This window comes from Manis pentadactyla, chromosome 14 (genome assembly GCF_030020395.1).
Source record: "Manis pentadactyla isolate mManPen7 chromosome 14, mManPen7.hap1, whole genome shotgun sequence".
NCBI classification, from domain to species: Eukaryota; Metazoa; Chordata; class Mammalia; order Pholidota; family Manidae; genus Manis; species Manis pentadactyla.
Genome location: NC_080032.1, coordinates 38,450,135 through 38,476,348, shown reverse-complemented (window position 1 = coordinate 38,476,348; position 26,214 = coordinate 38,450,135). Strand labels below are relative to the sequence as shown.

The 26,214-nt window shown below is 38.0% G+C and overlaps 1 long non-coding RNA gene across 2 annotated transcripts in view; it reads right to left on the bottom strand.

The window, feature by feature from the left end:
• Positions 1-26,214, bottom strand: part of LOC118912735 (uncharacterized) — a 61,416-nt gene that overhangs the window by 2,162 nt on the left and 33,040 nt on the right. The window contains exons 3-4 of one of the 2 annotated variants that reach the window (XR_008993689.1): positions 9,999-10,100; positions 390-539 (exon numbers count right to left, since the gene is read on the bottom strand). This is a non-coding gene — a long non-coding RNA (uncharacterized LOC118912735). Of the gene's footprint in view, positions 1-389; positions 540-9,902; positions 10,101-26,214 lie in introns of both variants that reach the window. The other variant, XR_008993690.1, reaches the window with a different exon arrangement.

Sequence of the window (26,214 nt, the reverse complement as noted above, 5' to 3'; positions counted from 1 at the left end):
ATGAACTGGTTTTATTCTTTAGGAGATTGCAATAATTAAACTATGCTTTTCAAACTGTCACATGTTAACTTGGTTTTCTTATTGGCAAAGTTCAGTATGTAGGCTTTCTGTATGCCAAGCAGTTTTTGTTTTAAGCTTGTAATAGTTGCTATTCTATGTTGTTTGAACATTTTGTGAAAGTGCAGACAAGAAATTTTCAACATCTCTAGTAGGTCATGGAGCTTTTCTATGGCTTAAAGAGAATGAGGGCATGGTGACTATCTTTCTGCTCACAGCCAGTAAATCTGTTCTATTACACACTGCTGTAATTACTTTCCAAGCGAGCAGCTGAGAGTGTGAACAAATTGAATGCTTGTGATGCCTGAATCATTTGAAGCCTTCATATTTACCCCGTTGTCAATGGCAATTGCATGACAGTTTTCTGACTTTTCCATTCTATAAAAAGTTGGGAAAGTTCACATTCTTCTTCTGACTCATTCTCATACAATGGGAAGGATGCCTCAATAGGACTTCTTGACAGACTCATGGCCAAAGTATAACTAAACAATGAAAATTAAATACAGTCCTTAAAAGCTATCTTGTTAAATGTAGGCAATACTCATATGCCAACTAATCCTGTAAAGATTAGAAGGATGGTCTAATGTAAACTCTCTTTATCTGTCTTGTGTTATTATTAATGTTTCTAATTAGAAGAATGTAAGATCTTCCTACCTTATGTAGCTAACACACTCTCTCACAGTGTGAGTATTTTCTGCCAATCATCCCCCCATTCATTTAAAATACAACAGTATTTGGTATACAACCTCAGCAATTTCCAAAATCATTATTAATTATTGAAGCATTTTAGGTTTGAATTAGGACATGTACATTTATATTCCAATAATTGCTGATATTCATCACATGTAAAGCAGTAAGATTTTTCACTTCAAGGCACCTCTAGAATGTGTATATATAATTTGAAAATGAATATTCACATATGAACAATGGATTGGGGTGAAATGCCTTGTCCAATTTGCTGACCAGGTTGTGCTGTTTTGGTGTGATGACACCTTTACCATCGTATGACTCGGACCATCACAAGGTTAAGGATACCAGAGAAGGTCTGAAACTGCCCATGAAGCTTCAGCATGATTCTTTCAAATGCCAAGCTGAAGCTGAAGCCAAAGAGCACATTTAACCAAATATCTAGGGCAGAGCTAAACATGCACACATTCCTAAGTAGATTCTTTGGGGGATAGATACATTAAAAGACATAAAATACATATTTTCATAAAGGATATATTTTTGCCAAATGTTCTGTAAGGGGCAATGCAAAGAGAAAGGAAACCACTCCCCGCCACACACACACACACACACACTCAACCCCCCCCCCGACATACACACAGTCACCCACACAATCACACACACTCCCCCACACACACACTCACACACAATCACACAGACTCCCCTCATACACACATACACACACAATCATACAGACTCCCCCAACCCCACACACAATCACACAGACACACATCACTCTTACAGCACATGTCCAACTGGGAAGGTGGTGGTAGTTCAGTTCCTGGGGTCAGTTCCAGAAAAGAAAAAATTTCCACTGAAAACTGCCCTGGCCACCTCTGCGTCCAGGCAAAGCCAAGGAAAAGCTTTAGAGCTTTTAATTTTAGAGGAAAGGGAGGAACAGAAGGAAAGAGAAAATATTAACTTCCCAATCTGATTGTCTTCCGCAATGTGTAGGGATTCAAACAAAGAGAGACTCACACAATACAAAGAAGAAAAATAAGTGAAGCTCTTCAGAGGAGAGGGCAGCAGGGGGAACAGACACAGGCGCAGCCCTTCCCACTGGTGGGGGAGCAGGGCCAGGGAGGGGGTGCTCAGGACTGCTGAGCACAGAGGATCAAAAGCAGGATCAAACAAGAATCTTGCTGACTCACTAACTGAATGGAAAGCTCCAGCACCTCAAGTTAAATTAGCAAAATTATTTCAGTCCTAAAAGTGTTCTTTCATGGGAACAGGATACTATGGCTAATCTCCAGTGGTTCAATTTTAATTATTGAGTGCCTGTCTTTAAGTTTATTAAATATTTGCATAGTACCCCAGTACATTCCAGTAAAGGGGAATAAACTTGGCCATGAGATATGAAAACAACATTTAAGTTCGCTAAAAAAAGGTGCATCTAATCCCACCTAATGCTTTCTACCTGTGGAATACTGGTAAGTGTTTTAACAGCCAGCTCCCTGGGAGAAAAATGATGTGTGTGTGTGTGTGTGTGTGTGTGTGTGTGTGTGTGTGTAAATATATATGTATATACATACATACACATGCATTATTTTTCATACATGCTTTATATATGTATATATACATAGATTTTTATTTATAAAATTTGCACTGATATGAAGGATGTATAGCACACATCCTTAAAATTAATAAATTTACAAATATTATTTTCAAGTAAAAATAAAACATGCAACACATTCCAAATAGTCAGTTGATTCTTGCAGAGTATTTTTATTGCTTTTTGCAGAACTCTTGTACATGGCCAAACGATGGTTCAACTGATAGACGGGTATAATTCCAACATGAGTGTTCATTGATACTTGTTTCTATTTTACCAAATAAGAATTAAGTGACACCACAAAGATGTTTGTCACTTCTAAATGAAGTGAACAGCTTCTTTCTGAATTGGGAAGTCATGTGCAAGTACTGAAAACATATTTTCTCAATTTTCTGTGCTAATCACAATATAATGGCAAAAAGCAGAGCACATTTCAGTTTAACCTGAATTAGTAATATTTTCTCCATCATGTCACTGAGTCTAGATCATCAACAAAACAATAAGTCAAGTCCTGATTTGTAACATTTGCCAATTTCCATGACATAAAAATTCTCACCATGGCCAATTTCAGGCAGTGAATGTGGTATCATTGAATGCACCAAAACTGGCCTAAATAACCTCAGCAGCATACATAGATCATAGTAAAATAAAGCCATTAGGAAAGAGGAAGTTTTGAGGATGCATTCCTTTTGTTTCTAATATAATATATTTATTTGTAAATTCATATAATTTAATTTTTAATAATTTGTAAATATTTATTTTATTTTTAACAGCCGGCTCACAAAACTACTGAAAATGCAGTACTACTGAGAAAATAACCCACTTTCATGTGCTAGTATGAGCAGGCTACATCACCCTACTGCTTCCCATTCAATTCTACCCCTCATGCTACATACAGAATACCTTTAAGTTTTAAATTATAAAAAAGAAAAATAATTCTCAACTGGATTGGAGAGGGAGTCAATGAGAATTCACCCAGTCTGCTTTAAACCTGATCACCAGTGCTCAGTTTGGTGTATCCAGCATAAAAGAGAGAGAAAAAAAGACATGGAGACAAAACGCATCTCTCTGAGCATGTGCAGTAAAATAATAAGAGAAAAAACAGCTACAGAATGGCAGTAATAGGCGAAGAATCCTTTGTAGAAGAAAATATAAGCCTTCAGAAAAAGAAAAAGTTCTTAGAAATGCTTCAGGCTATAAATAAACGAAGTAAGACCAGACTTTAAGAAACAAGGATTCAAAGATAAGATAAAAATACAGAGTAAGAAAAATAAACAAAATGATATAAAAATGTAGCTTTCAGTGTTAAATAAATAAATTGCAAAGACATCACAATTACAAATTAATAAATATTTTTATGCAAACACCTAAATAAATAAACATGGATGGTGACCTAACTGCTGACAAGAAGAAAAAGCTAAAGATAGAAAATAGAATCCAGAGGGAATAAAGACTAATATTAATAAATTAGTAACAGAAAATAAAATAAATATGGCAGACAAAGGTATCCACCAAAAAGATAACTGGTGTTCTTAGAGAAGAAAACCCCTTAAAACGAAAGGGAAAATGTCATCAATGTCACAATACATTCTTGAAATTAATAGAAAACTAAATAAGCAAATCAAAAGGAAAATTGATATAAACAACTGACATGAAGACATGCCCAAGAGAAGTACTGAGAACACCAAATGCTCACAAGGACATAGAGCAGCTAGAACTCTAATTCATGTAGGGAAAGCAAAACAGTACAGTCACTTTCGAAGATAGTTTGGCAATTTCTTACAAATCAAAAATGCTTTTATCATAAAACCCAGCCATTTCACTCCTTGGTATTTGTCCAAAAAAGTTGAGAACTTATGTCCATACAAAAACTTGCACCTGAATGTTTGCTAAAATCTTTGTTCCTAATCGCCAATACTTGGAAGCAACCCAGATGTCCTACAGTAGGTGAGCTGATACACTGGGACATCCAGACATTAGGCCGTGCTAAACAGGATTGATCTGTCCAGCCATGAAAAGCCATAGGAGGAACTGAATACATATGACTAAGTGAAAGAAGCCAGTCTGAAAAGGCTACTTACTGTACAATTCCAACTATATGAAGTTCTGGAAAAGGTAAACTATGGTGACAGTAAGAATATCAGTGATTGACAAGAGTTCAAGGGATGATTAGGCAGAACACGGGATTTTTAGAGCAGTGAAACTTACTCGGGGTGATACTACAATAGTGTATCTAGGTCATTATACATGTGCAAAACCCATGGAATATGTAACAGCAAGAGTGAACTCTAATGTAATGATGGACAGCTTGACAGTGACATGCCAGACTAGTTCATAGATAGTAACGAATGTGTCACTGCAGATGTCAATAATAGGGCAGGCTGTGTGTGGCAGGGGGGGACAAGGGCTGAAGGGGAAGTTTCTGTCCTTCCTACTCAACATTGCCATGAACCTAAATATGCTCTAAAAAATAAAATCTAATTAAAACAAAAGAAAATAAATTATGAGAGTAGAAATGTTATTGAAATGCTCATTCTCTTAGATCATGAATTGATTTGTGCCCAAGGAGGGGATAAAAAGTATTTTTTTTTAATTGTAGAAAATACTACATGGTTTGCCAAGAGATAAATTGATTCTGATGAATAATAGTGGGTGTATGAATGAACCCTCCTTTAAAAAAAGGCATTTCAAGAGAGTAACAGACACAGGGCTTGTCATGTTCTTGGAACTGGATATTGTCACCATTGTCTTCATCACTAGACCTTTAATTTCTCTCCATGGTTTATCAATACATGGGTTTCCTCTCCTAAAGACTGGACCAGTTACAGACTTACAAATACAAAATAATTATAAGGAGTATGGTTCCATAGGATATGCTATTATTTGTCTAGATAATGTTAAGAATTCCATGTTCTTATCCACATAAGTGATTCTTAGTAGACAACACTGAAATTAAGAAAGAAATTAAAGTCTAGGGAGTTGCTGGGGTCAACTATGGGCAAGGATATTGACTTCTGTGGCCCACTTGAGTTCTAGCACCATCCTAACTATTTTCAGATTAAGAAAAACCACCATATTTCTATATGAGAGGTTTCATTTAATACAACTGAAAATATTAGTATCACCTCTTTACTTTTGTGGATAATATAGTAGCAGCTAAGGTCTAGTTTAAATAACAAAATCTCCTTTTTATTGATTTTTTTTCTAACTGTGTGGTATTGTGCTAAGAACAGTATAGCTGTTTATGACATTGAATTCTTTTAACAACCTCCGAGTTAGCAATTACTCCCAATTCTGTTTTTAAAACGAGGATACCATAAATCAGAGATGCTAAGTAATCTGTCCAGGGTTACACAGCAAGTACAGGAAAGATCCATGACTTGAAATTATTTGTGCCTAATTCAAAAATGTGTGCTCCTAACTTTATCAGTCTTACACTTCCCCGGATAGCCCTACCTGAGGAGATCTCATTAAACAGAGAGGAGGAGGAAACCAATATTTCTAGAGAGTCTATATGATGCTTTAGCTTTTTCTCTGTTTTTAAAATTTAATCCCCACCATAATCCTGTGAGAAAATAGTATTATTCCTAATTTACAGGTGAAAAAAAAATAAACCTGTAAGTCTGAAGTGTTGACTACATGCAAGTTGTCCAAAAAAATTTTCCATGTGATTTGAACTGGGTCTTACATAAATCCATATCTCTTGTTTATTCTCACTATTAAATAGGGTTTCACATCATCTTAAAAAGGACAGCGCTGAATTTCAAGCTACGACATGCAATTTCTAAGGCTAAGGGGTTAACATCAGATTTACTAGCTTACTTCCTTGCCATATGGGAAGATGTACTTTTCCAATTCTGCCTCCACAATTTGGGAACAGATGAGCAATTCATGTAAAGTGCCCCCTAGTCAGTTCTTAAACAAGAACTACTGTTTAAGAATTGTCAGAGGAGCCCAACAAAAAGAACTTCTTTTTAAATCTGACCTCAGTGTCTAAGAAATTCTCCACCAGTTTGAAACCTTCAAACTTCAAGAGAAGGTGCTTTGAAGAATAGTAATTTCTCTTCAATTGTAATGAGGTTGTTAGAGACCCCCTTCCAAAGAGAAGGGCTTGAGATGTGAAGGAAATTCTCACAGTCTTGCTGCTTTTGACTCTAGCGTGGACTTGAACATAATTAGCAAACCACTGTAGCGGGTGATATTTTTCCCTTTCTTCCAGAAAAGCTCTTCAGATGCAATAATTTGCCTCTCCTCAGAGACATCAAATCCTTCAATTGAATAATGATGGGCTTGAAATCTATGGGTCTGAAACAGATCAGTGAGAATCCGATTCTTGAAACCTGTAATCCCATTTTACTACTTAGAAAGCAAAAGGACTAGTAGAGCAATGAAACCATCGGCTGCAGCCCTGAGACCCCTCTTCATCACAGAAAGTATTGGAGCTGAAAGTCAGCACACTGCACCCCCAGTTATGATCCCCTTTCACTCTTTACCCTGATGGCAAATGTATCCTGCTATATACCCTGCGCCTCTCCTTGGTAATGGCCTCTGCTTTGGAATTTCTGGAAATCATTTTCTTCATTAATATGAGATACTCAGGCTTGTTGCATAAAGCTATCCTTTTGTCTACTTTGCTTTTTTTTAGTAATTATTCAAGCAGTCCATGTTGATTCTGGAAAATCTGAAAATATGAACACAAGTATATAGAGGTACAAAATTGCCTGTATGCTGGAAGTCTGAAGAGGAGCCAACTCAGCAGGGCTGTAGAGGGGAAAGGTGTGGTGTCAGCTAAAAAGAGACACAATGGAACCTTCTGGGTCATTTTGCATCTTGATCTGGATGATGGTGACATAGGGAACACATGTTTGAAAAACTGAATTAAGTGGTACACTTATGCACTTTATGGATAGTCTACCTCAATCAAAAGGAAAAATTTTAAATCACCTAGAACCCCAAAACTCAGAGGCACCTCTATTTGGAATGCACATACATAGACACACATATGCATACATATAAGTAGATATGATACATATAATATGCACTCATTAAGTTGATTTGGGGTTCTTCTATTTTTACATAAAATATGTCTGTGCTTAATCACTTGCAATTTACAAATATTCATAGATAAAACAAAGCTACATGCAGAACATTGCCATCTCTGCTCCCACCAAGACGTGCTCTTAGCTCTCTTGCTCCATGATTCTATTCTAGGCTGTGGTCTTCTTTTAAGTCTGCAAGGTAAGAGGTATTCCACAAAGCTTATAACTCTATTTTCTCTGCTAATTCAAAAACCGCTGAGGGTGTTACAGCTGCTAGCAGGAAGAGGTGAATGGTATGGGTGGAAGGGAAGTGGAGAAGCACATGGATGTGGAGACTGACACAGGCTGGGATTCACAACCACAGGACTTGGAATTGGGTTCGAACCATGTTTCACATAATTTCCTCATGCAGAAAAAGGGATCCAGATGACATTTGAATTGCACAATTCTGTCACTTTGTACAGAGATCCCTGAATTAGTAATCTGGAGAGTGAATCAAATGTTGTGAAAGCATCAAGATTTTGTAGGAGAATGGGCTTTGTTTTGAAACTGCCTTTGATTTGTCCAACAGTCTCCAACATGGGATTCTTAGTGAGATCACCCTACGCTAATCATACCAGCCACAGGGCGACTTGAAACATGCCTCTCCTAAGTGGATGGTTGTGGGCAGATCCAATTCTCTAGAAGCAGCTTCTGAGACATGGACTCTTGTGCAAGTCATTTATTAAGACTTGTGTTCTTAGTCTGTGTGTAGAACAAAGTACCCTTAGATGCCTGGAGATGCTACCTACACAGTGCAGGCTGTGTACTATGTACTGCACTACTTCCTGGAAGCCCTGTTCACCCACACTGTGATGTGCGTGGTGCCCCCTGCAGTTGTGTGACTCCACATGTTCATACTCCCAAACTGCCAACATCAATGGGGTTTTCTTGGGGAGAAGACAGATGAACTTTTGGTTCATTGGCATTTTTCAAATTTTCCATTTTTGAAGCCACAAAACATTATTTCAATACTTCAACTGTCTTCACCTATTTCCCCAATTCAAAAAGAACTCAGAACTTCTTCTTCAAATATTGTGATAAGGCCTCCTAAAAGGGCCACATTCTTGTTTCAAAATCATTGTATCTTCTCTGACTCTCTATCAGGAAGATATTTTATATTTTCTATTATGTCCTTGCTATTTTATATTATGAAAACATTTGGGGGGCATTGCATATTTTTTCAAATATTTTGAATATATACCTTAAAACTACAAATATTTGCCCTTAAAATACTAACATGCTTCCTCATCCAAAATTTCTGAGAATTTATGAAATATATCCTTTTCTCTATGTCATACCCCAGCACATACTTCTAGGCATTCCTTTAGTGAGTGCCTTATCCAAGTCACAGTGATAGAGAATTAGGTAGGATGATGGTGCATGTATATATTAAAAAGTGGGATTTGAGAATTTTGGAAATATCTTCAGAAAGCACAGTTACATGCTGCACAGAATTCAAAGCTCCATTTCCTTATTTGAGGACAGCTCCTGGCAATCCAGCTGTGCATGGTGTATGACAACCTTCGGCAGTGACGCAAGTTTCTCAATCTATGTTTCCTTATCTGTAGAATGGGGAAAGAATGTCTACTTCTCAGGTTTATTGAAAAAGCCTCACGTGATAATGTTTTTGAAAGCCCTTTGTTAAGCTGTAACTCACTGCTGCATGTAGAATAGTCATCACCACCATATGCATATATGTATGTACATTTGTACGTATGCATGTCTGTATAGACTGGTGCTCTGGAAAGCACAGTGAACTAGGTACCAGGGATACCATGTCCTATTGCCAGCTCTACTCTTTATAAGCAGCTTGCCATGGACACAAATAAACCCTTTTTCCTCTATGGATCTTGGTTTCTTCATCTGTAATGTAACATGGTTAGATGAACTTAATATAAGGCTCCTTCATGATCTAAAAATCTTTCCTAATGTTTCCATGAATGCAAGTGTGGATTCCATCCAAGTTCTAGCCTTCATCTCAAAATAAACTCCTAGATGATAAGTATGCCTAAAGAAAGTCTCTGTGTCCTTGTTCTATGGCCAAAGAGCATTTAAAAATAGACATATTTCCTCCTAAATGACCAGAAGCAATCCAGAGTGAGTGATTCCATAGTCTTGAGATCTTGGCAATGTCAAGGTAGTGGACACTACATAAAAATTTTAAGGCAATTCAATAGAGACAGATTTAACTAAGTAACGTTATTACTACTGGCAATTATCTCATTACCGATTCAAGAAAGGAATCTTATCTAGACATAAACATTATTTAGCATTAACTACATTATAGTATTATGCATTTTAAGTCAGGATATGTGCACTTATATGTGTATGCCCAAGGTAATAAATAATCCATGGCATGCCAGATAAATATTTGTTAGAAAATTTTATCTATTTTGAGCTCTTTAAGGCCAGCACCATGTCTCTCAGATCTGTTAAAAAAAATTTAGTGCCTATTAAGTCTCTAAACATATACTAACTTATTTTACCTGTTCAACCCAAAAAAGAAATACAAAGGCAATTAGACTTGTAGGGCGGCTCTACCGTAACCAGGAATCTGGGAGCATTCTATCTTTCTGCTTTACCATCCTAGTAGTATAAAGTGGATTTGCCAGGGACTTCCTCTCAAAATCACCTCCTGGTTCAGTATGGCTGTTCAGGTCCAGCTACCATGTTCATACTCCAGGCTGCAAGAGAAAAGAAGGGAAAGGGGGCATAACTCTTAACTGCTTCAGAAGCTTGAAAAAACCTTTTCCAGAAATTAGAAAGAACACTTAGGCTAACATCTCATCAGGGAAAACTTAGTCCTAAGAAGACTGAGAAATACATATTCATCTCTGGAGACAGTTCTCTCATCTAAAAATTGAGAGTCTATAACCAAGAAAGGGGAGGATGATATTTAACAGGCAATCGACGTTGATGCCATCTCCAGGTTGCAGATGCAGACAGTAAGGCTCATTGTTAAGTAACTGTGCACAAAATACTGTAACTAGTGATCTGCCTTGTCCCAAAGCCGATGGATTTTTCCCAATGTAACATGCCATCACTGCTACCTTGCAAAGAAGGTTGCCTTGTATGAGACATTTTTGTGCAATGAGGTAGCAAATAAGCACATTGGACCAGCAACGGTAAAATGGTGAAGAATATGGGCTCTTAAGCAGGTCTTCTCAAATTTTAATGTGCATCTGAGTAAATGCATCTAATTAAATGTGTATCTAATTAAAATGAATACTCTGATTCAACAGAAACGAGGTGGACCTGAGAGCTTGCATTTCTGAAAAGCAGGCAGGTAATAGTTACACTGCTGGTCCATGGACCACTCCTTGAGGATCAAGGGTTTAGACTTTCATTATCAATACCTTTGTCACCTACTATATATGACATAGCCAACATTTGAAAGGTGGTTGGTCTTAATTGAGATGTACTGTGCAGTAAGCATAAAATACACAGTGGACATAAAAGCTTTAGTATTAAGAAAAAATTAAAAATATTTCATTAATATTTTATATAGATTTCATATTGAAATATTGAGTAGGTAATATTGAATTAAATAAAATATACTATTAAATCACTTTCACTTTTTACTTTTTAAATATGGCTACTAGAAAATATAAAATTATACATGTGGCTCACATTATATTTTTATGGGACAGAACTGGTCTAGATTGAGAATTGCTACTTAGTTCAAATTCTGAAGCCCCACTTCCTAACAGAAAGACTATGAAGAAATCAACTTCACTAAGTTGTTTTCCCTTGTAAACGGAGATTAGTAATACTGTGCACTTCCCAGAGCTGTCGTGGTGATTAAATACTAGGACCAAATAAAATGGTTTACACATGGTAACTCTTCTGAGCTGATGTAGCAATGGGATTTCAACAATGACTACTAAACAAATCATTCGATGCCTCATCAATTCAAAATATGCCAAGCATAGTAATTAGGCACTTTAATCACCTCTGTTGCCAATCACTTTAAAAGTGATTTTGGTCAGATACATCACATAAACTTTGCCGGGAACATTCTCCTTATTTCCTAAATTCAATAAAATTGATAAGGATCCCGGTGAACTCAAAGATATGAAGTCATGTTTAATCATCAGTGCTGGACAGAACTACAGCATCTACATTTCCAGGCTAATGATCAGCTGAATCAGGTCCCTGTTCCCCCCACAGAATTACATTTTATTGTAGTTTTTTTTAACCCAAAGCAATTTACATACAAAAAAGGAATCTCTTCCAAGATCCGCATTCTCACCAATCCACCTCTTCCCCAAAGACGCAGTGTCTAGGTGGATTCACCAGAGGTCAGTGTGCTGAGTGGGCAACTTGCCTGAAGTCAGTTAGTGGGAGGCCAAGACTCCAGATAACTAGTTCATCAAATTTACTTATACCTTCCAATTATTTAGCTGTGGTTGATGGGTTTTGATTTTGTACTCATTACAGCATTTTAAGGAGTGTTTAATTCGTTTCCATCCCAGCCTCCTGTGCTCCAGCTGGAACTAAAAAGTAAAGAGAGAGAGACGCTGAAGAGAGCACACTGAAGTGGGAACTGAGGAGGGGCAGCTGTGAGCTGGAGGGGAGACACTGCAGAGGTGAGAGGGATATAATAATAAGACTGTATTCTCAAATATAGAGCAATCTTATGAATATATTTTTTAAGAATGTATTATTAAGCCTGTAAGCAGACATTATAATAATACTTCTTGATAATCAAGAAAATATTCCAGAATGTGTAGGTAGTGAATATGTGAAGAATTCTTATCCATATAATCTCCTTATGCATAATAATATATTCATAGCCATTTTCATATTCAATAATTACCCCTGTGACATATCTTCCATATATCCCGGTCTCCTGTGTCTCTGCCTCTCATTGTCACATTCCCCAGCTGACAGCCACAGAGGTAGAAATATACTGAAGGTTCCTTAGCATGCTATTATAAACACAGAAATGAAAAGTACCCCACCAAAATTAGTTTTTGAAAATGGAAATTTGGTACACTGGTCATTGAACACATTTGCCTTTGGCAAAATTGTCATTCAGTGAGTCAGCTTCTAGGAATTGGCTTGCTTCTGAATGTACAAAGAAAGCTGATAATGGATGAGTTTGGAGACAGAAGCCCAAAAAACTGGAGAGGATGCATATTTGGCCTTCTACTTTTACAAGAAAAAGGTTTTGACAAATAATGATCAGATTTGTACTATTTTTGTTAAGTGTCCAGGCAATAGTGTAGGATCTAAAGCAGTGTCAACAGATACTCAGCCCTCAGCCACCAGCCTAAGCCCTGATATGTCCTCATCCACCCATCACTTAATCATGTTGCTCCTTCCTGCTTATGTAGATGTGATTTGAGAACCTTCAAATCATTGCACTTTTTGATATGTGAGTAATAGGACCTCTAATAGCCATCCCAAGCCTCCCAACAATATTAGCACATAAGTGTGAACAGAAGTGTTCTTTCTGAAAAAAAGATTGGAAAAGAAATACACCACTATCTTAAGGAGGGAGAATAATTCTAAAACTAGTAGGACATGCCCAGATCCAGACTGGAAGTCCTATCATAACTGAAGAATGTGACTGCAACAAGGGGTACCCAGATAATGGAGAGGGAACTCTGAGGACACCTAGCTCTGGTCAAGGACACCACCCCTTACCACCTCCCCTGTGTGGTCATGGAGGCAGGTATAGTTGCCTTGTGAGATGGAACATTAGCTTATTTAACCTGGCATTTAAATTTTGCATACTAGATTTGATGGCCTCTCCTTCTCTTGTGTTTGCCCAACAAAATTTCTAAATATAATTTGGCTTATGTGAGTTACAACCTATATATATCTGAGATTCTTAGCAAATATGTCTGTTACTATAAATTTTGGTTTATAACCATTTTCCAGGTAATCGTAGCTACCACTTTTATCCCATCTTATCTGCTATGTCTATGAAACACCTTAGACAGCTAAGTCTCTACAACTACGTTATGAGGCAAATACTTCGATCCACATTTAGAAAGGAAATAACCAAATTTCAAACACGTAAGGAATGCACTCAGGATATCTCTCAGCTGGGCAAAAACCTTAGACTAGTATGTTTGACTCCAAAGCCTCTGGGGCTCAACCCCCTGCATGCTACAGTCTTCTGAGTCTAAGAGTCACTAACGAGTCACTCTTAGTAGGTATACCAGGCATTGGGGCCAGATTCTGAATTATAGAAAAATCCACAGTCAGATAATCTTTTCTGGGCATAATGGAGCCATAATGCTATAATCACATCAACTATTTGCAACTTCCTGGCTTTCTTATCATTTGGAAAGACCAGTTATGGTGTAATAAGAACTATGCACACAGGCTTAATAATTCTCATATATATATATTTAGAAATATATATCCATATATTTAGATTATTGTAGTAGGAAACAAACAGGCATTGTTTTTCCTCAAAAAAATACCTACTAATTTCTCACAAAGTAAGAGCACTCTTAGGTAAACACATGAGATATACTTATCAACCGAAGTCTTGGGTCAGCCAAAAACTAACACCACAGTCCAGCCAGTAATGAAAACCAGAAATTCTAGAGTTGACAAAGCCAAACATCAAGATGAAAATCAAAAGCAAAATCAAAACAAAACTAGGCTCAAAGCCCTGGGATTGCACAATGGAACAATCTTAAAAACCCTCAATCATAAAAGCATCCCTTTTCCCTTATACTGTAAATCTTCATCTCCACTTCTGTGAGTTGTCAAGCCAATCTTGGGGCCTGGGCAGAGACAGTGTGTGTGGACAGATTAAAGGTTTACCTCTTTCTCAGGGGAAGGAGAGTAGAAGTCTCCACAGTGGGAACCTCAATAGGCATAGATGATAATTCGCAGAATATTGAGTGTTTCAGAACATCCTGTTCTTTGGTAAAATAAGGCTTTCCTGAAACAAACATCCCTGACCTTGGGAAAGTATTTATGATTGTTATGTACAAAAGGATGTGTTTTTGTGTTTGCCTCTCTGAAATGAAAGCAATGAATGATGCTAGGAAATTGTGGGAACGCAATTCATTTGGTGGGAGTACTTCCAATATTTTAAAAGGTTGGCAATAGAGGATAACATGAGAATTTACCTTAGCTTAAGTCTTAACAAAAGAAGAACGACAATTAATACAAGGAAAAGGAATTTCTTTCAGAACACAGGAAACTGAGTCAGAGAAAAATCCGGGCCTCAGATTCCACGTTCCAATTCTGGTCTGAATGAGGTCATTAGGAAGTAAAGGGCATGTGAATGGCAAACTTTCATTTGAAGGAAATGCAGTGATAAGATGTGTAAATGCAGCCCCATATAATTCAACTAACAAACCCACTTATTCTTAAAGGCTCAAAAAAAAAAAAAAACCAAAAAACCCAAAATAAGATAAAAAAGGAAACAAAATAAAAATAAGCATGCAAAATAGCCAACAAATAACAACAAATCAAAAAAGAACCAAAACCCATGAAAGACATGGTTCTAAACTTACAATAGGGTCAGAGGGAACCTCAAGACATTCTTCAGGCAGGAAATGGAAAGCAAACAAACAAGTGTATGGAAGCAGGTAAGAGGCAAGATCAGGCCTCTAAGAGTATCAGCCAGGCCTCTAAGAGTATCTGGGTTCATATATGACTCAGCTGAATTCCTCTGACTTGGAAATGGGGAGTTGAATTTTAAGGTGCATATATTAATATAAACCATAAAACCCAGTTAAAAAAACTCTGACTTGGTGCCAACAGAAGATGGTTAGGTATGTAGGCAGATGGTAGGAAATTTGCTTTATAATGATTGTCTTACAATTAAATTTCCTAAAATAATATTGTTTTTGTATTAAGTTAACTGTGTCATTCACAATCCTCACGCCTCTTTTGGTAACTATCAGTAACTTCCAGTTGGTGGTGGCCCATGAGGACTATTGGTCTCTTTCTCTGTTATCGCAACCAGGTTGTGATGAAACAAGTCTGAGACCAACTACTTTCACAATTACAAACATTTATTACAAATGGGTGTAACAGTTTGTAAACTGGTGAGTGGGCTCAAGAAGGGCCAGCTCTCTGTTCTTTTCGGTGCTGTGACAGCATGCTCTAGGAAAGCTACACTCAGTACAAATGCATGACGTTTTACTGGCAGGAGGCAGGTCACGCAGAAACCTAGGAATCTATGGTTGTCCATAGGACATTCTGGAATCTATTGTCTATCTTTCAGAATATAAAGTTCCATTGTGAAGCATACAGTCTAAATTTATTGGATTCTTGTACCCTATTCATACACAGGTGGGGATTCCCATACAGTGCCACATATCCTAAAATGTAGGATAAAGCTAATTAATGCAAAAGTATGTACACCACGCCAACTCTCTTGAAGTGCTTTAAATTACAAACAACACTGGAAATAACCCAAGTGTCCATCAGCAAGAGGACAGATAAAATGTGGTATGTTCCTATAATGGAATATCCCAGGAATGAAAAGAAATAGAGGACAAACACCTGCAACAATATGGTTGAATCTCAAAAACACAACTTAGAACTAAAACTCCAGAACAAAAGAAAAAAAAAGTACTTACTATATGATTCCATCGAATAGGCAAAGTAGACTATGGGGACAAAAATCAGAATTGTGGTTGACATTGGAGGAGAAGATCACAGCCTAGAAAGAAACATAGGTAGATTTTCTACGGTGATGACAATACTCTATATCTTGATTTGAGTGCTGTTTGTATGGCTATCTCCAACTATCTATTTATCTCTCTATCTACCTGTTTATCTATTTGCATATATATGTGTGTCTTAGTCTGTTCAGGCTGCTATAATGAAACACCACAGACTGGGGTGGCATATAAATAACAAGAAAGTTATTGCTCAGAGTTTGGAGGCTGGAAGTCTGAGATCAAAGAGCCACCCTGGTGGGGTAAGGGCCCTCTTCCAGGTTGCAGGCTGCTTGTTGTATCCTGGAAGGTGGGGGGAGCTAGGGAGCTCTGTGAGGTCTCCTTATCACTAATCCTTAATCCTAGTCATGAGGACTCCAGCCTCAGGACCTTATCACCCCCCCAAATCCTCACCTCCTAATGCCATCATCTTTGCAGGTTAGGATTTAAACATCTGAATGCAGGGAGGGACACAAACAGTCAGAACCATAGCAATACACGCATATACATATACATATGCATGTTATATGTATGTACATATATAATACATAATTAATCACACTGAACACTTAAGTGCATTTAACTGTATGTAATTATGTCTTAACAAAAAATTACAAACACTGTAACACATATCTATTCCCTAAAGTAAAGCCTCCCAATAGCTTAGAGGCTACCATTTTGTTAAAGAAGAAAGTGTTCATTTGGTGTCTTGAAAGTAGTAACCAAAAATCCAGCAGTTCCAGTGTGCCAGGCACTATACTAGTGAATTGTCTTATAATTCACACACTGAATTCTTTCAACAACTTCACGAAGTTGGATTTATCAATATTCATTTTTTCATACCACTATTCATTTTCATTTATCATTTTACCAGTGATGAAATTGATGCCAGAAAGGTTGGGTGTTTTGCCTGGTGTTAATGTCACAGCCCAGCAGGTGGGAGGGGCAGTCATCAGGCCCAGCTGTCTTTGTTTAAGTCCAGAGATTTCTGGCTTAAACTGCAGACAAGGAGGTTTCTCAGTTCTATCATCAGAGCTCTACAGAGTTCCTATGCTGCCGAGAGCAAGAGGAAGAAACTCTTAGATGGGAAAAGTTATTAAAAAGTAGATCAAGAGATGAAGTAAAGGGCAGAAGTTGAAAAGAATCATATTGATTTCCTATGATAGACCTTATTGGAGGTATTCTCTTCACTGGGGGCCAGAATTTAATCAGTCAAATTCAAACTGAAATTATGAAACAGACTCTCTTTTTTATTCTCTTGCATTGTAATACATAACCTCTCCTGTCAATTACAGAACACTAGAGATTTTTATTACTATTATTATTTAGAGAAAATTCAATTCTCATAGGAGGCCAGTGTCCATTCTTGGGGTTACAGGTCACTTTGAATGTGTTCAGCTAATTGGGTCACCATTATTTTACCCTGCTCAGTTGTTCTGTTCCAGTTTTATTCTTTCCCAAGACGTTTTACCAAGAAATACTCCTCAAATCTCTAGTTAGTACTACAATTCAGTTCATAAAAATAAAATCAAATTGAGGGGTGGGGGGATGCCACTTTATTTTCCAAAGTGGAACAAGTTTCTCTTAAAGGATAGAGCACAGGAAAATACGCAAATAAAGGAACATTCTCACCATTCTTTCATCTAGTCTCGTATTTACTAAACTAGCTGCATAGTGAATGACTTTCCAAGAAACTCAAGAAGCCAGCACACTGCTTACACCAGTCACAGCATGTCCAGTCCTGGGTAAGCCGATGCCAATCTTTAGGTATATAACTTAGTTCCAAACTTCTCTAAGGAAGAGACTACAACTAGGATATTACAGTGGAAGCATGCATTTGTAGTGGTTTTAAAAGATATACTTTCAAAGAGCTTGAATTATATGGCTAGGCTGAAATAAAGATGATTGGCTATCTCTTCCACATTCCCAGACTTGTACATACAAGTCAAGGACTCAGGCATGTTCCTACACACATTCAATGTTCTTTTCAATTCAACCAAATTGCCTGTCCATAGGGACTTCTGAATAGTATTAGAAACATGGCTGTCACACTCCAAATGCAGTGTTGAACTAACAATTTATGCCTGCAGGTGGCTGCTTGCAAATGCAATTAGGCCCTAGTCCCACTAGGAGGGCTCAAGTGTACCTCATTAGCTGGCCCAAGACTCTATTAATACTCATAAAATTGTCCACCTGCCAAAAACATGGATAGTGACACCAAAGGAAGTGAACTATATGGCCAGGTCAGGTGCCTAGGCCAATGCTATTTTGTAAAAAATATATATATATATATATATATTCAAGCCTCAGTCCATTATGTTTAGATGGAGTCAGATCATCCTGGGATCATCAATAAAGATTTTTCTCAACAGAAAGAGAAACCCATGTTCTTGCTTGGGTCCTTTGAAGAATGCAGTGTGTGGTCCTTCCAAAGTAAGTGCAAGTTCAGTGGAGTAAGTTTAGTAGAAGGAACATAGGCTTTGGAGTAGACTGACCTACATTCTGACCCTGTCTTGAAGATGTTAGCCCATTGATAAGTAGCAGACTCAGGATTTGAGCATAGATTGCTTGATGTTAGTATCATGCTTTTTCTTAATATACTCAAGATCCAGGAAGCAAAAGCAAGCAAGTGAAGGTCAGGTCCTAGGAAATTAATAACTGAGGCCTTGGTCAGATCCACTTCCCCTTTCAGAAAGCACAGGTTTATAACGGCAGGTTATGTTATTCTGAAAGAGAACATAAGAAGATCTTTCTGGGATTATGAGGTACACTGGTTGTCATTCTCACTGCAACATAGCTCCCATACTCATTGTGAATTTGTGGATCGTTGCATTTGTATGTTTCTGTAAATTGGAAAATAAAACTTGAAATAAAAATCACTGGAATATTCATCTCAGGTGATTCCTAATATGACTCAGAAAGGAAAAAACAGTGGGAGTCTTTGAGGGGAACAGCCAGATCAAGAAAGAAGTTCTTATGGTACTTAGAGCAAGAGGAGAGAAGGGGCAGCCTTGACGATGAAGGGCATAGAGGGGATAAGAGAGGATAAGGTGACTTCCTGGACTACACAGCCACCCCAGGAAACATGAGCAGTCATACTGCGGGTCACAGCAAATGTCAGGTCCACCTACAGTAGAGGAATAGGGCATCACATGTCTGTTAAGGCCATCTAGAAGTATATTAAGAGTTCAGTCTTCAGATTTAGACTGGCAGGATTTGAATCCTGTTCCACCACCTACCGACCATGTCTTTTGCAAGTTACTTGATCCTTTGAAGCCTCAAATGCATATATTAACAGCATCTTCCTCACAGGTTAGTTGCAAAGGTTAAATGGGAAGTTTCATGCAAGTGCTTGGCAGACAGTACGTGTCCAATGTTCATTAGCTCTGAGTCTTAGATCTTGGGCGTCACTATCATTCTGTGCTCTAATGTATAGATTGGCTTACAACACCCCAGCCTCCCACCCCACAAAAAGTGCTCCTGTCAAGAAAGAATATGATGAAGAAATGTCTATTAAAAAAGAAACAAGAGCTCTTGGTCCAGCCAATGTTAACACGGATTCCTTTAAACCAGTTTATCCATTTCTTATCTTCTATCTCCTTTATACTTTTTCTTCAAGGCTCAACTCGGACCCTAATAAAACTCCAGCACCAAAGATCAGGGAATTCATTCCTTCTTTCTCTAAATTCTCAAAACACATTGTGTTTACCCCTGCTTGCAGCCCCTGGCACTTTCTGCTGAGTCCTGTGGTTCATCACGTGACCCTCTCACCAGCCTATTTAGGAAATTCTTAAGGACTCATCTCTGATACTAAATAGAGCCTAATGCTTCCAATTCATCCCTTAATTCATTAATATCTATTTAATTAACATTAAGACCAGAAAACATTTTCATGGACAGTAAGACACTGAACAAACACATATACACACACCTGTTTGGGGTTCACTACTTCTCTCAAAAATGAAAATACGGTCTCAGCATACCATGTGATTTTTGTAGGGAAGAAATGCATTATTCTAATCAGCGAAAGACCCGGAGCCAGCTCTACTCTCTCTTCAATTTTGAAACCTTAATCAACCTCATAGAAAAGATCAAAGAAGGAAAAAAGACCAATAGTCCTGCACATAGAATTGTGTTATTGAGGGGAAACTCCTGTATTATTTCTTTGTTGTCCTCAGGTATGAGTGAAAGGAAAGATCACAATCCACCTGAAAAAGAGAACTGAAACACAGAGTGAATGACAAGTTTCTTTGCAATTTCAAACATACAATATAAATTTCCTTGCAACTTCAAATACATATATATATATATATGAACTTCTTTCTCAAAAAGATCGTTGTCACAAACCAGTAGGCCTGAGCCCAGGACCTCCTCACAAAAATAATTCCTGTCAGAGATAATTTTTAATTCAATTGCATTTAAATGCCAATTAAAGTTTAACATCAAAACTCTGAGCCCTTCAACCAAACCTACAAATTCCCAGGCTATTTAAAACAAGAAATTTAGATCAGGTGCCTGAAAAATATTTCAAATTCTCTTTCTACCCTCCTCCACCCCACCGCACCCTAACACACACATTCATACAAGGACACACGCTGTAGATGGAGTGTGCAAGGGTGATCCAATATGTACCACCACTCACCGCCTTAATAGCGCTTTCTCCTGCTATTTAAGAGCAGTTCAGATTGTTTGTTTAAGTCAATGTTTGGGTCCAGAAAGGCTTTTCTTTTTAGTCTCAAGAAGCACAATAATCAATTCCTTTAAGAGAGAAAAATGTGTTTTTCCCAAATATGTTGCACAGAAAAGATAAGGCGGCTGCTCCCTAGGGAGATGGGAAGAACAAACAGTGTTGTCAATACAGCAAGGCTGCCGCAGAGGTCGACACAGCCCCTTGCCGCCCTGATTAGAGAAAGCCAGGAAGTTAGGGCTGTTTACTTGAGAGCCACCATGAGAACTATGCTGCAGCCCCAAGTCCAAGGGGGGGAGGGAGAAACAACCAAACCTGGGAAAGCCTGTGATTCTGACATGGCATAATCTTCTCCCATCCTCCACTACGCCATCTGTTTCTGCAACCGAGACTGCAACACTGAAGGACAAGCCCTTATTTATGCCTGCTCACCCCAGGACAGAACTTGGAAGTGGGCCGGAGGAACTGGACAAGGATTTAGAACAGGAAGAAAAACTATAGAACTCTCAATTCGGACTGTCTTCAGGAAAAGAAATGAATTCGAGTGGCGGATTTGTACTGTGTCAGTATAGCTAAGCAAGGCAGGAGCTGTGTGTATCAGCATTTCCTCCAGCATAAACCCAGGTTAGCATGGGCCATGAGAAGCATATATGGCGGGGATTTGGAAGTTAAACATAAACCAAATCCTTTTAGAGCTCTGAAGGTCAGTGCGTGCACAAGGGCAGGGCATGAGGCGAACAGCAGCTCACGTAAGTGCCTGCAGCTTCCTGGCTGGCCTTGTGGACAAGGGCAGAAGCCAGGCACGCAGTTCTCCAGCTCCCTCCACCGGCATGGCCTCCTTCAGCTTCCCAGCTCCCAACCGGGCTCAGGGTCAGCAACCAGTTAGTGATGAAGCATGCTAATTTCTCCTGCAGGTCTCTCAGATCATTGAAGTTGGAGGTTTCAAGACAGAGGCTGACAGGGGTTGCGGTTTACCTGTGGGTTCCAGCCTATCCCCCTGGAATCGTTTCCTCTTCTCTTCCACTTCACTTCTGTGTCTCCTTCATGACCACCTGACCTGCTGACCTGACTTCAGCACCGAAGTTAGAAACAACAGGAACACATAAATGCTTCATCACCCCCTGTACCTGCCAAGGTCCAATAGCCGTGGAAAGTCATTATTCTGTATCACGTCTGGTGGTTCTGTTTCTCTGGTCAAACCCTGCCTGATACCATCTAAATCCCAGACGAGAACTGCCAGTGTTCTTGATGTCAGGGTCAACCCAGTTACTAGCCAGGTGATTTGAAAGAGGCGAGATGGAGCTCCTGAAGTTTCTGATAATATTAGTCATGAACATGTAACTGTAGAGGTGAAGAATGGGACAGGAACAGATTGCAATAAACACTCATTCTAAAACAATAAAAATTACAGTTGGAAACCCTGAGAATTCTGTATTAGATAATATTTCAAGGGATGTCTGTTCACTTTTCTATATACACCTATGTATATATATTTACATATACATATAGAAGTGTGTATACATATGTATATATAGAAAGACAAACAACATGTTTCCTAGCAGACAGCTCCAAGGGACTCATTTCTGTAAACAAATATGAATTGATAGACTGCCAAAGGAATACTGAAATGTGAATCTTTAATCCAGACTGGTTTGGAGAAAACAACATTGTTCTTTATAACTCTGAGAAATAAAAATTACTGGTTGTAGTGTTTTATATATTAGTTTTTTACACTCCATCTCATTTACAAAAGTATTTGAGGCAGCTTGCAAAATCTGTATGTTAAAATAATATAAAAGAAGTAGATGATGAATGTGGAGCAAAAGAAAATATAGCTAGAAATATCAAATAGCAAGTATATGAAGTAAATTCAGAAAAATTTACAAATTCAAAAGAATGCATACAACTAATTACTGTGCAGTTGAGCATAAAAGGTACCACCAATGTGACATGGAGGTCTAAAATACTAGTATACCAGACAAACTTAATCAAGATTTAGTATCCTGTATGTGGAAACCTATCATTCAATTTTACTTTATACTAATCAGGTCTTTGCTATAGTATTTAATTAGTTTACAGTTCCAGTCCTAAACGATTTAGACAATAAGGAATGTGTTCGGTTGAGGTTCACAAATTAGTGAGAAGACTTGAAATAATGCCTGGGAAGAACAACTGAAGGAGCTGAGAGGTTTTTACTCTGAAAGAAAAAAGGTTTTATGAGACAGAATAACTGTTTTCAATATAAATAATGCCTACATAGATGAGGGCAAATTTGAAATGTATTACCTGGGGATAAATATAAAGTCAAAGAGCTAAAGGCAGAGAAATAAATGTAAGCTAGTGTAGTATTCATATCCAGACAAACATAAACATGAAATAAAATGTTGTGAGTGGTTTTGAGCATAGGTATTCAAGCAAGTGAGATGTCTCCTTGTTGGGGATGAGAAGAGCAAACACCGGGTGTGAAGCTGGAAAATGATGATGTCATGGGTTGTTTCCTGCCTTGATCTATATCATAAATACCATCCAGGGACAGGTAATACATGCTTTTTCCAAAAATCATGGGTTGTGTCCATGTAGTTTCAGAAGCCAAAAAGAGACTGAAGTGTGAGTACTAAAGTCCTTGCATTTTCCGGGGGAAACTGACATGAGACAAACAGCCATACCTGAGACACACCTATTGCTCAGTGGCACCTACCTCATTCTCCTTGATTGCTTCTACATTTTACAATATTTCCCATGTACTCTCCCTCCCTAGATTATAAGCCAGAAGTTATCTGAACCAGTTCCAGCCCACAGGTAGATATATTAACACTACATGGAGTTCAAAGTTTTAAAGTCAGTTTCTATGACTTAAAAAGAAGGAAAATCCATGCAAGATTCTTGGTTGACAGCTACTCTTGAAAAACAGAAATATCTAGGACTACTGAGCCCACTTTCCTTGTGGGCTGATAATGTGATGATGCCATTATCATCACTGAAACTGAATTTTATCTCCCCTGGTTAGATGAAACCTGGGTCTCCAGTTTGCCACCACTTCTTACTGTCTCATGTATTAACATTAAATATTTGTCCCTAGTGGCCATGTATTTGGAGTACCACTGACTGGTAGAATTTTGTACTTCTTTGTTTTTTTTCTTGACTGGGAACTTTTTAGTGAATGTTTGTATATGTTCTTAAGAGTGTTTTAGTTGGCTTCCCTAGAGAATAGAGCCTGAGGCAAGGATTAAGTGCTATTGCTTTATTTGGGAGGTACAAACCTAGGGCAACAGGAATACATAAAGAGGAAAGTGAGATGGGACATCATAAGGAGCAACTGCTAGGAGATGTATAATGATGGTGCGCATGGCACTCCACTTAGCATGTGCAAACATTCAGTTAGGTAGGATGTCTCAGAACATTTTTTTTTTGAAAGTCCCTTAATAATTTATTCTTCACTCATTCAACACCATTTAAGAAATATTTCTTTTTTTTTTGAGAGGGCATCTCTCATATTTATTGATCAAATGGTTGTTAACAGTTAACAACAATAAAATTCTATACAGGGGACTCAACGCACAATCATTAATCCACCCCAAGCCTAATTCTCATCAGTCTCTGATCTTCTGAAGCACAATGAACAAGTTCTCACATGGTGAACAAATTCTTACATAGTGAATAAGTTACATGGTGAACAGTACAAGGGCAGTCATCGCAGAAACTTTCGGTTTTGATCACGCATTATGAACTATAAACAATCAGGTCAGACATGAATATTTGTTTGATTTTTATACTTGATTTATATGTGAATCCCACATTTCTCCCTTATTATTATTATTATTATTATTATTTTTAATAAAATGCTGAAGTGGTAGGTAGATGCAAGACAAAGGTAGAAAACATAGTTTAGTGCTATAAGAAAGCAAATGTAGATGATCAGGTGTGTGCCTGTAGACTATGTGTTAATCCAAGCTAGACAAGGGCAAGAAAACATCCACGGATGCAGAAGATTTCTCTCAAAACAGGGGGGGGTGAGGTTCTAAGCCTCACCTCTGTTGATCCCCAATTTCTCACCTGATGGCCCCCCTGTGACTGTGCCTGTCTTAGGTTGTTCCTCCCTTGAGGAATCTTACCCGTCTCTGGCTAACCAGTCATCTTCCGGGGCCATACAGGGAAATGTAAAGTTGGTAAGTGAGAGAGAAGCAATATTGTTTGAAAAGGTTAGCTTTTTACTTCTTTGCAGATTTATGCCCTGTGGCTTCTATGCCCAGCATTTGTCTTGAGGTATCTTTACCACTTGGAAGAATTATGATACTTGGTAAATTCTATATGAGGCACAAATTCTATTTAAGGGTTGTAATTTAGGAAGGAAGAAGAAAAGCTATAGAAGTAGCAGATGGAAGAAAACATGGGAAGATTGGTTATTTCTTTGAAATATCTTCTTGTAGAGTAACTAAGCATGTATAGGTTTTAAACTACTAATTAAATTGCACACACACATTAACATAATAGGAATACAGTTACATAACAAAAGCAGACCTACAATTACCAGCCATCTCCAGTGAAACCAAGAAAACCAGTTAGGCACCCTAAGCATTTGTGAAAACTTATCTACGATATGATGGATATTGTCTAACTGAATTTGAAGAGTTTGAGAAAAATCAGACAATTTAAAATAACACATTCCTGGGAACTGTTCACATCCCATATGTTCTTTTAACAGTAGATAGTCTGTAGTCTCAAGATTTTGGAGCGCTGCAACTTGCACTTCTCCTAATTCTTGGTTGAGTTCCAACAGTATAGATCCAGTCAAATTTGTTGTTTTACTGTATGCACAGGCCAGCTTAGATATCTCCTTCTTCATTCCAATGGCAATTCCAGGAACCAGTGGGATGAATGCAGCTACAACTGCAACAGTGCCAGGATCGGATCTTTGTTGACGTTTTTTGATGATCATCTTCTGGAATGACTCTTCCAGAGTATGTTGATGTTGGAACTTCGTCTTCATATCGTATCTTAGTTCGTTTTCTGGGTAGTCAAATTAGGCTTTGATCCTCTGTATAAACACAAACAGACCCTTTGCCCAGTTTGATATGCCCTTTATACCATTGTGAAGAACTTATTGGAGGTCACCACACAGGAACTGCTTTTTTTTTTTTAGAGGAATTTTATCAGAAAAATGTACTTAAATAGCTGATAATCTGACACCCTATAATGATCAAAATTAAGGATATTTAAAGCATGCATTAATAGTTGATTTACAGTTAGTTTTATCCTATCAGGGAGTAATCCCCCTTTCTTTTCTTTTTTTTTGTTATCTTATCATTAATCTACAATTACATGAAGAATATTATGTTTACTAGGCTCTCCCCTATACCAGGTCCCCCCTATAAACCCCTTTACAGTCACTGTCCATCAGCACAGCAAAATGCTGTAGAATCAATACTTGTCTTCTCTGTATAGTACAGCCCTCCCCTTTCTCCCACC